We start from the raw sequence: 15313 nt of genomic DNA on the forward strand, positions 1-15313 counted from the left end.
AGAGCACAAAATCACATTGATGATAAATGGGCCTGTATGGTGGTAGGACTTAACAGGTTGTTGCCAGGAAACTAAAATCCAGCAAATATATTCCAGCTTTTGACACTAGAAATACTGTTCCCAACCGTCTGTTCAACGGTGAAGATAAGATTCCAACCTCAGAACGGAGTGGAAGTTGTAGCATTTACTGTGATCTATGTCACAAATCATATGTACATCACTCAGAAAGAGCTATAACAACTAGACTGACTGAGCATGAAAGGAGTTGGAGACTGACAAAGAAAAATTCTGTCTCTGGTGACCATGCTCTGAATGAAAGTCATTCATATCTTATGAAATGTAATGTCCTCCATAGAGGAACTAAAGGCACAAAACTAAAGCTTCGCAAAATTCTCGCTGTTAATAAACACCACGCAAGCAATCCTGACCTGGTCCTTAATGACCAAATACAGTTCCATTGGTCACCCTTACTAAAGTAGGAGCAGCCAGTTATTATTTCTCTGAACATTATATAATAAGCTTGTTATAACTGTTACACACCAACATTCAATAGATTTTTTACTTCTCCCTCCCTTCCCTCCTCCAGTTTTTCGGCCTGTTCATTAAATTCATTAGTTTGTCCACATGACATAGCCTGACATAGACTGTACGATTGCTCATTGGTACAAAATATTCGGCTTTTACATTCACACATATTTAAGACTTGAAAATACAGTAATATAACATTTATTTGCTCAGAGTCTATTTCAGTATTACATTATGCTAGTGTTTTGTACCGGTATAGTCATAAAATGTCACATATCTTTGTGCAACAATCCTTGTACAGCTATGAACTCTCACTGAAGTTGTGCGAACTATCTGTTTAATATCAAGTTATCTGACGATGGCCTAAGAAGCCGGAAGCCGGTTTATAACGAACTATTAAATAAATATTATTGTGCAATATTAATACTGTATATTTAAGCTTGTAAAGGTTCTAAGTTGACTTATTTAATTGCCTAGTGTTAAACTTCCTAGCAGATTAAAACTGTGTGCCCGACCGAGACTCGAAGTCGGGACCTTTGCCTTTCGCAGGCAAGTGCTCTACCATCTGAGCTTCCGAAGCATGACTCACGCCCGGTACTCACAGCTTTACTTCTGCCTGTATCTCGTCTCCTACCTTCCAAACTTTACAGAAGCTCTCCTGCGAACCTTGCAGAACTAGCACTCCTGAAAGAAAGGATATAGCGGAGACATGGCTTAGCCACAGCCTGGGGGATGTTTCCAGAATGAGATTTTCACTCTGCAGCGGAGTGTGCGCTGATATGAAACTTCCTGGCAGATTAAAACTGTGTGCCCGACCGAGACTCGAACTCGGGACTCTTGCCTTTCGCGGGCAAGTTTCATATCAGCGCACACTCTGCTGCAGAGTGAAAATCTCATTCTGGAAACATCCCCCAGGCTGTGGCTAAGCCATGTCTCCGCTATATCCTTTCTTTCAGGAGTGCTAGTTCTGCAAGGTTCGCAGGAGAGCTTCTGTAAAGTTTGGAAGGTAGGAGACGAGATACTGGCAGAAGTAAAGCTGTGAGTACTGGGCGTGAGTCGTGCTTCGGTAGCTCAGATGGTAGAGCACTTGCCCGCGAAAGGCAAGGGTCCCGAGTTCGAGTCTCGGTCGGGCACACTGTTTTAATCTGCCAGGAAGTTTCATATCAGCGCATACTCCGCTGCAGAGTGAAAATCTCATTCTGCCTAGTGTTACTTCCACATGCAGGACAATTCGCGCACATAACGTGATGTATCTTAAGGAATTGCTCTCCCGCCCGCTAACCAAGGTCTAGTCCAGGCACCAAATTTTCATTTCGGAACACCTCGGGACGTACATGGTGTGATTTGCGATGCTTTCATTGTCCGCAGAGTTCCAATTACCATTGAAAGACTTGCCGGCCAACTAATTATGCGAGCTAGAGGAGCCATTAGCGTACAATGGCCGCACGTAAGTCTCCGAAGCGTCAGGCGACTGATGAATTAAATTGACTGGTAGGTGGGGTGTTCATTCTGTTTGCGTGGTGCCACACGACACTCAACTTGTGGATAGTGTTTCAGGCCGCTGATTGCTGCAGGGTGCGACTCTACAACTTGTCGACAACGGTACGCCAACAAACTTTCTTCTGTGTTCTTTTGATGTGAACATCACCACTCTGGATACACTCGCTGCTGGTCTATAGGTAAAGGTCTTTCAGGATCTGAGACATATTCATTTTACATCTGCTTACGTACTCTGCAAATCTCTATACTTAGTGAGGCTCTGATATAGACCACGTACAGACTGCGTAAGTCCTGTTTTACTATATTACCAGGCCATTCTCTTATGGTGCCCGGGAAGAGCTTTTGTTGGTATTTTCAATTGTCTTCACTACAAAGAAGGGATGGGGGGAAACCAACCAGGTAAAACATATAGGACCAGTTGTACAATCTGGGTGAAATCCAGGGCCAGCTAACGGAGGAATAGACTTAGTATCGGTTAAATGGAGCGCAGGTTGTGCTGCACTATTTTATTCCGCGGTTAGTTATTCCCGCAATAGCGTTCCCATTCAGTTAAGCTGGCAGCAACTTCAGAGCATAGTGGGTATATTCGCGTACGTTTATTTATATATTTACATTTTCTGTGTGTAGGCCATCAAGCAGATGTGTTTCGCAAACGTCATACATAGATTGAGTAGATTACTAAATATAGCGCATACGTGCAGTAATGGTAATTTGTCTTAGTATTCTAATCATATTACGTGTTACAAGAGAGGACAAGAAGATTAGAATTCACGGGATGAATATAAACATTTATTTACCAAGAATGTTTTAAACTTTCTTTAGTACAGCTTTGGTTTACAAGTTTTCAAAGCTTGTGGCAGTTTGTTGAACCACATCTGACCATTAATATAAGGACTATTGTCAGCTATTTTTAATTTTGCCCTCTGCCTGAAGCAGTTCCCTTTACTTCTAGTATCATAATTACGTGTATCACTGCAGTTATTTAGTTTGTTTTTACCATTCAGAAAATACATAATTTTATACAGATACAAAGAATACACTGTTAGATATTTATGTCTGACAAATATTTCACAACAGTAGTCTTTGAACTTTAGTCCATTCATTAACATAATAGCTCTTTTCTGTAAAATATCCGGTTCAAATGCAAGTCTGTCACACAACCCCCACAGTTCTTACCATAATTAAGAAATAGATAAATTGTCCCATGGTAAACAATTTTTGTGTTTGGATTGGCACTATTTTTGCCAACTGACTCATAAGATACAAGCTACTGCTGACTTTCTCACACACAGAGGTAATGTTGTTTACCTAATGGAGATTTTGGTCCAGATGGACACCAAGAAATTTAATGTTATCTGTTTCTGCTGATGTAATACCACAAATATTCTTTATTTGAGCCTCATGAGAGCTAGTTGCTTTAAATGTTACTAGCTGGGATTTACTGATGTTGGTGTTTAGACCCTGATGTAGATTATATGCAGTTACAACTGAATGTAATGTCTCGAAGTCTTTTTCATAAAATAAGAGGGAGGTATGATTAGCATCGGTTACTAGGTAAGAGTTGAAGGGTTGTGTCATGACATTGACATAAAACAAGAGGAGAAAGGGACCAAGGATCGATTCCTGTGGTACCCCACGGGTTACTTTACCTCTAGAAGATTGGAAATTTATTACCTCGTTATCTATTTTACATGAAACTTTAGTCCATTGATTGTGGTTTGTCAAGTATGTGGTCAGTAATTGCATAGATAAGTCCTTGATGTTGTAATGAGCAACCCATGGCTGACTGAGTCAAAGGCTTTGGGAAGATCTAAGAATATGCCAACTGTCTTCATACGTTGGTCATACTTTATAGAGAAATCCAGGAACTGCAGTAGTTGTGCACTGCTCTTTCGTAGAGCCATGCTGTATTCTGTTAGCAATTTCTTTTTTCTAAAATAATCAGTGATCTGAGAAAGAATAACCATTTCAAAAACCTTACGAAAGGTAGAGATCAGTAATATTGGGCAGTAGTTTGAAACCTCTTTTGTACTCCCCTTCTTATGCACTGGTTGAACAATGCTTATTTTTAAACTGCTGGGGTAAGTGCTTTCTCTAATGCTACAGTATGTGAGGTGCATTAGTGATTTAACTATTTCTTTTATGCATTTTTAACTACTATACTCGACATATCATCCCATCCAGCTTATTACTTGTTCTTTAATGTGAGTATTATCTTTCTTATATCATTTTCTTTAACCTCATTAAATTCAAAACTCACTGCTTGAGGAGTGTGCTTCAGTATCTCTCAGCACATTTCTAAAATGTGTTGTAAAGGATGAGCCAGACAGTAGGAGATTTTACTTTATTATATGAACTTTCAAATCGTAACTTCAGTTTTCCATTATGGCCAAGCCACAGCCGGCAGTGTTAGCTGCCTGTAAATTCTTTCGTCCCACGGTCTAGTAACAGGAAGTGAGCACCGAGGAAGGGCACCTTGATCACGCGCCTCTCTTATGTGCTTACGAAGTAACGCCGCCCCAGACGTCGCTTAGTAGGCAACGCGCTGGAAAGTTCCATGTCGCCCGCACGGTTTTCTCGGTCCTGACCAATCAGGGCGGAGGGAGCCGCGTGGTGCGTCGAATATACCCGGCCGCCCGTCGCCGGGCCCGCTCTCTTGTATTCTTGCTCACCCGCGGGTCGGATGCGCGCGCCCTGTAGCACTAAACATCTCCTGCTTCTCCCGGTGCTGCGGCACTGTGGACTTAGTTTTAGCAGACAACAACTTTCGGTAGCTTCGCGAACAATGTTTCGCCGAACTCTAAGCTCTGGATCACCCTCACCTCCCTAGGCCTATGTAGCCCCCTTCAACATACTTTCGCCAGTAATGGCCTTTCTCTAAAAATAATTCTAATCATTCCATAACGCCCACCGGCTGCCCATACGTCCATCCTGTACAGTGTGTTGAATTTCCTGTTAGTGATATGAAATTTTTATGAAGAAGGTTACATAATGGTTTGGGTGCTTTTATAATATTACCATTCTGTATAATGCATAAGGGTTTATTGTCCTTAATAGTGGAGGTTTTTCGTTACTTATTGATCATTTGCCATGACGTCTTTCTTACATTTGTAGTTTGAGATATTTCATTACTGTGGATTTCTTTTCTAAGGTTTGAAAGTTTGCTTTAAGGTTTTATTAACAGTGTTATATTTTTGTTTGAAAATGTACAGTCTTGTTGATTTGTACGGGGCATCCAGGTCTTGAATATTTTGCCTGAGTTTAATAAAGATTGGTGAGAGTCTGAGTTTATTATTCCTTCCACTCTGTGTATTGGCCCTGTCTGCTTTTCTGTAATGGGACAACGGTATCAAAATGTCTCAGTAGGATGTCATAAGACTCATCTCATGTGTTATCTGATCGTTCCATATGGTAGATTCGATCCCACTTCCCCTCAGCTAGTTTAATTTTTAGAGAGTTGATGTTACTATTGCTCATAATTCGTTTCTTTTCAAGCGTTTTTGATATTATTTTAGGAGCTGTTTTTCTACATTCTATCTGTTGTGCAGGGTGGTCTGAGCAATGTAAATCTATGGTACGAAACTTAGCAGTATCTTCAGAAGTTTTGTTAATTATTGCATAGTCTATCCTGGTACAACAAGAATCTGAGATTCGTGTATCCATGGTAACTATATTTCTAAGATTGTTTGAAGTTAATACATCTATAAGTTTCATATTAACAATGCTGTTGGAGCATGCATCAATGTTAAGTTCTCCAAGTATAATAAGGTCATCGGGACCAGTTTGCTATGGTATTGAATCTATTGAGAAAATTTACTTTAGTCGTCGTCTAGGGAAATAGCGTGTCTAATGTGAGTGATAATCAGATCGCCAAACTGTTCGTGTGAGGATATTTCGAGGCTGGTAGATAGTGTAGACGAGTTTAAGAGTCTAGTAGGAAACACAAAAACTTCTGCGGCCTCATTCAATGAAAACATTAGTGCAACACATTTAACCTACTTTGTAGCATACCGGTACTTGCATATATAATGATCTATCGTAATACTAGTTAAATGGTCAGGTATCTGATGTTTGGCGAGAAAGAGATCGCTCAAGAGTTCCAAATAAAGTATGGGAAAATATGCAATAGTTGCCATTCATAAACAACTTCACACAGATCGATAGGGGAGCTGCAACAGACATACGATCACCCCCCTTCCCCCTCCAAGAAAGAATCATGTAAATATTATGCCTACAAAAGTTAGAAGAGGCTACAGATCAGTGGCGCCCCGTACGCGGAATTACGCCAGTATTACATGTTTCGCCTAAACTGTACCCTTATGCAACAGCACCCCAAGCAAACATATCTGTAACTCTAGGCTGGTTCACATAGAACTATTACACCATCCATGTGCCCCAGGAGTATTGGACCAAGGGTGATTCTGGCACAAAGTTCCGTTATCCAAGATGGCGGCGATGACGTCATCCAAGATGGCGGGTTTTGGTGGGAAGTTTGAATTTTGGCAGGAAGATAGGTCAATTGGGCTACCTCAACTAACCTAACCCACTCTCAGAAACTGGCGGGAAGTTCAAATTCCATCAAGACAATGCAGCACATCTCTACAAACCTAAGAAAATGACAGGAAGATAGGTCACTTGGGCTATCTCTACTAACCTAAGAAAATGGCAGGAAAGAAAGCACACTTGGACTACCTCCACTAACCTGTCACCCGACAGCCACCTCGTCCTAGGAAATGGCGGGGAGAGTAAAAAAAAAAATGGCTCTGAGCACTATGGGACTTAACTTCTGAGGTCATCAGTCCACTAGAACTTAGAACTACTTAAACCTAACTAACCTAAGGACATCACACATCCATGCCCGAGGCAGGATTCGAACCCACAACCATAGTGGTCGCGCAGTTCCAGACTGTAGCACCAAGAACCGCTCGGCCACCCCGGCCGGCGGGGAGAGTCAGCTTGCTGTATTTGTTATCCGTTATATTCTATATTTATATGCCCCGGTTCTTCACGTATCACATGAAACTGTACATAATGAGCTTTTTTTTAATATCTAGAGAGAGTCCATTACAGTTAAAACAATTCAGAATGCTATCAAATGCTTTGTTCACAAATTTTTCCTTGTTGTTCCCTGTTGCTTTATCAACTAGAAGAGAAGTATTGCCAGCGAATACGGTGAACTTACTCAATGACGTGATGCAGTGTGGGAGGTCATTTATAAATATAAGAAACAGTAAGGGTCCCAATATTGAGCCTTGAGGCACTCCAGTGTTGACTGTGCTCCACTTGGTTAAAGTTGGGATTCTATTATTGTCAGTAATTATTATCCTTTGTTTCCTATCTGTAAGGTAGGATTTAATCCATGTCCCCATTATTCCATTTAATCCATAATAGTCTGCTTTATTTAGCAGAATTTAATGGATGACAAAGTCACACGCCTTGGATAGGTCACATAGGATTCCAAATGGTACCAATTTTTTGATAACAGATTCGAAAATTTGATTGGTGAAAGAGATATCTCTATCGCTTCCTTGTGCAGCCTGTTACGAATTACAGAAACGAGTAGTTCTAACACCAAACACGGTATGAACGTGGTTGCACTTTATTTGCATTATCCCCATCCCCAAATTCTCACAAAAACAGCCCCTTCACTTGCGTACTTTTTAATCTGCATGTGACCCACCAAAGCTTGCGAAGACTTCATTCAGTTTTGCACAGCAGACCAAGCACAGTGTGAAAAGCATGTTCAAGCTATACTGTAGGTGCATTCCCCTGTCTTTCATCTAAGGGACCAAATACGGAATGTAGACAAAGTTCTGGTTTCGCCAAAAGGAAAAAGTGATGAAATATCGAGGTTTAAAAATTGTTTGGATCTTCTTAAAACATATTGTTTTTACACCATATGGGGTGAAACACTGCACGGCATCCAGGCATATGGTTATAAGTTCTACAATCCACTTGCCGTGTATATGCAATAATGTGCCAAACAACGGAGTTGAAAATCATTTTGATTGAGTTCCAAGCTGTGAAGAGATGGTTCTACTGAACGATTTGACAGGTTGTTTTCGAAGGCTTCCTGCATACACAATCATATTAATACTATAAAAAGATGTAGTTTAGATAATACTAACGAAACGTACTTATATTACAGATATAGCATTAGGCTGTTTATTTTTTTTAAAATGTTGACTGCTTATCTACCAAACGTTTAAAAACAATAAACTTCGTGTACTTCCTGTCAAATTTAAATCTTAGGGCACGACGCGTTCTCAAACTTAGTCAGTTCTTTTCAGAAATGGAACTTCCGGAATCTTGCCTCCTTTTGGAGAAATTTCTGCGGACGTTACGGTTGTGCCATAGTTTTCTTTCCTCGCAGATTCGATTCAGCACATATTATTTATCCGAGCTACCATATAAGCTTCCATGTAATGCCAAATTACTTTCACCGTTACGGTGGTTACAAACGATGTTTGTGAAAGCTAGTAGTGTGTTTCTTGAGTCGTCCTGGAACGTATGCTCTGGGAACTTTACATAACTTACACACTCGCGATTTAGTTGCACAAATGGGCTGTGCGAGAAAGTAGCTCTCTTCATTATAATGCAGTTCCCGGTTAGATCGATTTTACAGCGCAGTCCGCTGTGTATTCGCCTGTCCGCATGACTGGTTGCGACGATTCAGCCCAGTTTGACTTTTCACACATGGCAATCCAGTGGCGCGGTTACAGAAAAAGCACTCCATCATCAGGCCACAAGTGGCACATCGGGACCATCCGACCGCCGTGTCATCCTCACTGAGGATGCGGATAGGAAGGGCGTGTGGTCAGCTCACCGCTCTCTCGGTCGTTACGATGGTTTTCTTTGACCGGAGCCACTACTATTCGGTCGAGTAGCTTCTCAATTGGCATCATGAGGCTGAGTACACCGAAAAATGGCAACAGCACATGGCGGCCCGTATGGACACCCATCCAAGTGCCGGCCACGCCCGACAGTGCTTAACTTCGGTGATCTGATGGGAACCGGTGTATCCACTGCGGCAAGGCCGTTGCCCTCGGTTACAGAGGGCGGGGGTAAATTGTTGCCTCGCGTGGTTGTGCACTTTGTAGTTTATTAGCGCTTTGTTATTGATAAATCACGTACACTTGCTGCGTCGTTTTAAAGAATTCTGTGCTTTTTCACTCTTGACGTGGAGCTTTTCGTCATTGAAGTAGAACATCATCCTGTTGTTTGGGTTAAGGAAATTAGGAGTACAGGAATAAGATCGAAAAACGTAATGCTTCAGAAGATATGTGTAAAAGACTTGTTCCGGTCTTAGAAAATCTAATAATTTTGTTCACGTATTTTCTTTTCGATAAAAAATGGACAGAAAAATGTCATAACTGGCTCGCACAGACAGCTTTTGTCACAGAGATTTGCCACGCTGCTCATAGTCAGTTGTGAGGCCGGCGTTTCAACCGCGTGGCTCAAACACTCGATAGTCGCGCATAGTACTGATTAAACTGAAATGGCCTCAATGAAGTGTGAGAGGAGGCAGATAGAGTTTTCATGACTTACTTCTTTCTTGCAGTGTCCCCAATCCGCAGAATTCGTAAAGATATTAGAATTAAAACAAATTATACCAAAAATCTGGGAAGAAGAGCAGCTTCCAGGAGGTTGGGCGTCGTCACTAATACATCATTTACACAACGAAGGCGATAAGATGGAACCTGGGAACTACAGGGGAATTTCTTTAATACCTGTGACCTCTAAGGTACTCTCAAAAGCATTGGTAAGCAGAACCTAAGCAACACAACATCCAAGGTCAAGGTCAGAGGCAAACTGTCGGAGGCCTTTAAGATTAAAACCGGGGTGAGACGGGGAGACGGACTCTCCCCTTTGCTCTTTAACTGTGTCCTCGATCAGGTGATCAGAGACTGGCGACAAGGAATGAAAGAACTGGCCGGAATGCGACTAGCTATCAAGAAGACACAATATATGAGAAACATCACGGCAGCTCCTAGATGGATGACAATAGAAGGAGGGAAAATTCAGAAAGTGGTGGGATTTAAACACCTTGGAGAATGGATAGACATTGGACTGACCGAAAAAGAAGCAATGGGAGCACGAATAAATAAAATGAACTTAGCATATAAACTATCAACACCCACAATAAGAAGAATATTTAGATAAATGAAAAATTGAAACATTAGCAAACAGTGATCAGCCCTGAAGCTCTATATGCAGCAGAAACTCTCAACTTAGCAAGAGCCGGAGGGATCAAGAGGCTAGAACAACGAAAGATGCTCAGGAGAATATTACGACCTCGAAGAACAGAAGATGGTCTGTAATTCTTGAGTTTCTCCCGGCGTATTTGATAATGAAAATATCCACGGGTGTACTGCCGGTCTATAGTGTCCAACAGGCACAATATTTCGCCGATCAAACATGTCGCTGATGATGGCGACATGTTTGATCGCCGAAATATTGTGCCCGTTGGACACTATAGACCGGCAGTACACTCGTGGATATTTTGATTATAGAAGATGGTCTGTTTAGAAACCGAGCCAACCAGGAACTGTATACCAAGATAGAAAAAAATTCTGACGTCATCAGGAAAAGAAGGAGCATGTTCTTCAGAGACATCCTCAGAATGGACCATAGGAGGTTAACACAGCGAATCACACAATTTCTGATGAACAAGAAAACCAAAGTACGATGGATCCAAGAGATACAAAGAGAGCTGGAAGAAATGTGAATACAGAAACCAGAGATATACAACAGGGTGATTTTTAAATCCAAGATTCAGGCCTTCAAAGCTTTCGAGGAAAGAACGAGACCCAGAACAAAATCATCTTGGACAGAAGAAAGAAGAAGGTTGCAAAGTATGAGAATGAAAGTATATTAGGAAAGAAGAGAGATACGAAGAAACGAAGCTGAAACGAATTAACGTGATCCTAAGATGGTCAAAACGAAAGAAGAAAAAGAAGAAGAAGAAGAAGAAGAAGAAGAAGAGAGGGTTGTTCAGTATTTCTGCAAACTCTCATGCTGACTGCGTCCAATTCCGTCTCCATCCTCACCCACTAAGAGCCTGTTCTACGTCTTTAGTATCCTCGTCCTCGCCTGGACGTCATCTTTTTCCGTGCTGACTGGAAAGTCGCGTTACAGATCCAGTTATATCTACAGAATGTACTCCGGATGCGGAGTTGCCAGCGGCATAACGTAACACTGTCTCCTTCGAATACAGGTCGTCTAGATTTATCCAGTACGGTTTCGTGAGCACTATGTCGTCCTCTTTTACTATTATTTTATTTTTAATGTCTGTTTCACTGGAAATATTGGATAATGGTTACCAGTTTCGAACTTCTCCGTCAATTATAGAACCATTACCTTAGTGGTTCAAAAATGATTAATGAATAACATTGGTACATTTTGACCTATTAATGACTGTTCAACTTCCAACATTAAGTACCTAATTCGCACTAAGACATTCAGCTTTTGATTTATGCGTGTACAATGGCTTGTACACTGTTTAGTCACATTAATGTGACGATCTTTCAAAAGCCTGAATAACCACCTTTCGCAGCAGTGACAGCTGCGAGACATGCCGGAAGAGAGCCGATGGATGGAACCGACAGGGATGTGGAGCCATTTCGACTTTAGTGCCGTGGCTAGCTGTGTTACGACTCTCGATTGAGGATCCGGGCTCGAATAGCCCAAAATAGGTGGCCCACTGCTTCTCGGTTGGTTTTAAATCGGGGGAGTCTGGTGGCTAGGGGAGTGCAGTAGACTCACTCCTGCACTCTTCGAATGTACTCTGTGAGCTGTGTGACAGGTTACTGGCAGATGCCATTGTGACGAAGAAAAACAAACTACGTGTAGGGGTGCACATAATCTCCAAAGATAGATGCATACTAGTGTTGATCCATTGTACCTTCTAGTATGACAAGATTAAGCATGGAACGCTCTCTGGCCTGGACCCTGCTGACCATTGGTGCAGGGTGTTTGCTTTCAGACGTTTCATATCGCACACGCCAACGGCCAACTTTCCGATGAAGCATAAAACGTGATTCATCTGAAAAGGCCACCTTTCACCGCTCAGTGGATGTCCAATCACGGTATTGCTGTGCAGATTCCAGTGTTCGTCACTAATAAACAGCAGTCGGGGTGAGTGCATGCTACGGAGGCCCATACGCAGCAATGTTCGCTGAAAGGTCGTTGAGGAGACACTGTTGCTAGCCCCCTTGGTTCATCTGAACTGTCAGTTGCTCAACTGTTGCACTTGTTTTCGCCCGTACACTTCCCCTCATCCATCGTTCGCCGCTATCATCTATGGCGTGTGGTGCACCAGAGTTGCCTCGGCGCCGGTTCTGGATAGCGCCATTTTTCCATGTACTGTATACGCTAAGCACAGTGGCACGCGAACATAAACCCTGCCGTTGCAATGCCTTCTGTGTCCCCTTTCTGCTGCATACGAGGGCTATGCCGAAAGTTTTTAGCAGCCCGTAAACCGTAGGGCGGAGGACAATGGGGTCGTTTTCATTCGAAAGGGCGATGTTTTTCGACCTCGGGACGTGCGCGCGCAGCCCCTGGCTAGCGGTGATCCCCCCACAGCGCGGTAAGAAAGCACAGGCAGTGCCGAGTCAGAGACGGTGCGGGATGGAGCTGTCACGCCGCGACTTTCGCGCCACGATTTTTTACGATTATAAAAAGGGTTTAAGTGCCTAAGAATGCCGTTCTTCCTTGCTGCGTGTTTTTGTTTAAGCTTCCAGTTCTAGGGCCACAGTTGGAAATTGGTTTCGCTAGTTTTCGAGGGGTCGGCAGTCAATTGAAGATGAACCTCGTCCCAGTCGGCCGTCAACAGCTGTGACTCCTGAAAACATTGATGCTGAGAGGAAAATGATCAAAGAAGATCCACATCTTACATTTTGCGACATTGAAGGGACCCTAAATATTGGATCGACAGCAGCACAGACCATCGCTCATAGTCACTTAGCCCTTACTGAAAAATGTGCCCGTTGGGTGCCACATTTCCTGACAGAAAGCCAAAAGAAGGCGAGAGTGGACTGGTGTCGTTTCATGCTCGAAAAATTCAATGGAGGGAACTCCCGAGTCACCTACAATATAGTCACAGGTGATGAAACGTGGGTCTACCATTACGACCCTGAAACGAAGAGACAGTCTTCTGTGTGGTGCTTTCCAGGGGAGGAATCACCCAAAAAATTTCGGACCCTGAAACGAAGAGACAGTCTTCTGTGTGGTGCTTTCCAGGGGAGGAATCACCCAAAAAATTTCGACGAAGTCGGAGCTCTGGAAAAAAGATGGGGGCAACTTTTTTCACAAGCATTGGGCGTCTCACCTCTGTGACCTTGGACACACGTCGTACAGTCAATGCTGAATGGTACATGAACGATTGTCTTCCAAAAGCCATCGCCACATGGAAGTCACAGAATCCAAAGTCCAAGAGTGGGCACCTTGTGCTGCATCACACCAATGCATTTGCGCACAGGGCTGCCAGAACGATGGACTTTCCGGAGAAGGAAAAACTGCGAGTGTTACCCCATCCCCCCTATTCACCTGACCTGTCCCCCTGTGACTTCTTTCTGTTCCCTAAGACTAAGGAAACAATTCGAGGGCAGCGGTTTTCATCAGATGAAGAGACCATTGCAACGTACGAAAGTGCACTAAGTGACATGCCGAAAGAAGCTTGGACTGACACATTTTCTAAGTGGTTTCAGAGAATGGAAAAATGTATACTTGCTAATGGAGAGTATTTTGAAAAGTTGTAAACGTTCTTTTGCAAATAATTTTTTTTTTCACACATTCTGCTAAAAACTTTCGGCAGAGCCCTCGTATACCCTCCACTGCTAGTAACGCTAGCTGCCGCCTGTGAGTGGTTATTGCACATTGAATTCAAACATAGGTAGGGATCATTTTAATGTAACTAAACCGAATATGCATACAGTTGAGTATACCTCTCCATCTGTACCTGCAAATCACTGTGAATTGGATGGTGGGATTGTGATTTTTACTCACTACACAGAGGAAAGATTTCCCCGTTACATTGACAGGTGGTGCATCTGTCTCTACGAGAGCTGTTACTAGTCCGATTCTATGTTCGTGGTTTCTACAGGAACGACTTGTAGTGAGCAGTGGAATATTCCTATAATCGTTTTCATAACGGTTTACCTCGCGTTCGGAGAGTTTGTTAATGATGGGTAACCTCCCTCCCACGATATTGCAATCATATTTTAACTCTGCACCTGGATGACCTTGCTGTGCCCACTGTCTTCAATTACGGAAAAGGAAGATGAGACTCTTTATAGGGGCAGTATGGCTATTCTTGTATCCTCCTCGTCACGTGACATTTCCGGCAAAATTGGCCACGTATGTTACCACCATTTTGTAAAATAGGACATACATTATAAGGAAAAATAAAAGAAAAGAAAAAAGATACACTATGAAGTAATTATCGGAATGTGACGGAAAGCGGCCCATGTTTTGTAAATGTTTCAGAAGCATGGGATGATTTATGAAAGAGAAAGAGCGTCACAAATTGAGCACTTCAATAACCCACTGCTCCACCTCTGGTCCTTATGCAAATGATTATTTGGCTTCGTCTGATTGATAGAGTTGTTCGATGTCCTCCTAAGTGATATCATGCCAAATTCTGTCAAACTGGCACATTAAACCGGCGAAATCCCGAGCCGGTTGGAAGGCCCTGCCATGACGCTCCAAACGTTCTCAGTTGTGGAGAGATCTGGCCACATTGATGGTAAAGGTAGGGTTTAACGAGCACGAGGACGAGAAGTACAAACTTCCTCAGTGTGTGGACGGGAATTATCTCGCTGAAATATAAGCTGGATGGCTTGTAGTGTATTGACGGAAGTTTCCATTTAAATAAAATCACATTCTGTGCTTTGGCTGCATTTTAGTAGGTTTTGAAAGGGGAAAATTTTATAGGATTCCGGCTGAAGAGACAGATGCAGCAAGAAGAATTTTTATACATTAACGTAATTCATCTTAAGACACACTATGTGATGTAAAAAAGACATGCAGTATTTTAACTTGAACAACTTCGTTATCGTAGTTGCTGCGTAATGATGAGAGGTCATATTCTTGACGAATCGAAGCTTTTTATTTGTCTGCAGTTGGCTGAAATACTCAAGTAAAAATTACATGTAACTGAGCAAGGTCGTACCGAAAGGATTGCGAGACAAGACCGTGTCAAAGGCGATGGCACAGATGAACGGGTGTCCGGAGCAGGAGGGGAAGCGCAAAAACTGACAGAAACAAAGGGCAAGAAAGATAGACAGGG

At 42.6% G+C, this 15313-nt stretch overlaps 1 protein-coding gene and 1 pseudogene across 2 annotated transcripts in view; one reads left to right on the top strand and one right to left on the bottom strand.

Moving 5' to 3' along the window:
* Positions 1-2028: 2028 nt before the first annotated feature.
* LOC126284872 (fatty acid synthase-like) overlaps positions 2029-15313 on the top strand; it is a 364243-nt gene continuing 350958 nt past the window's right edge. The window contains exon 1 of one of the 2 annotated variants that reach the window (XM_049984111.1): positions 2029-2204. The gene's annotated coding sequence lies outside the window, so the exon portion shown is untranslated. The remainder of the gene's footprint in view (positions 2205-15313) is intronic. The other variant, XM_049984110.1, reaches the window with a different exon arrangement.
* On the bottom strand, positions 8952-9069 carry LOC126285685 (5S ribosomal RNA; annotated as a pseudogene).

The sequence above is a fragment of the Schistocerca gregaria genome, chromosome 8, assembly GCF_023897955.1.
Source record: "Schistocerca gregaria isolate iqSchGreg1 chromosome 8, iqSchGreg1.2, whole genome shotgun sequence".
Taxonomy (NCBI): domain Eukaryota; kingdom Metazoa; phylum Arthropoda; class Insecta; order Orthoptera; family Acrididae; genus Schistocerca; species Schistocerca gregaria.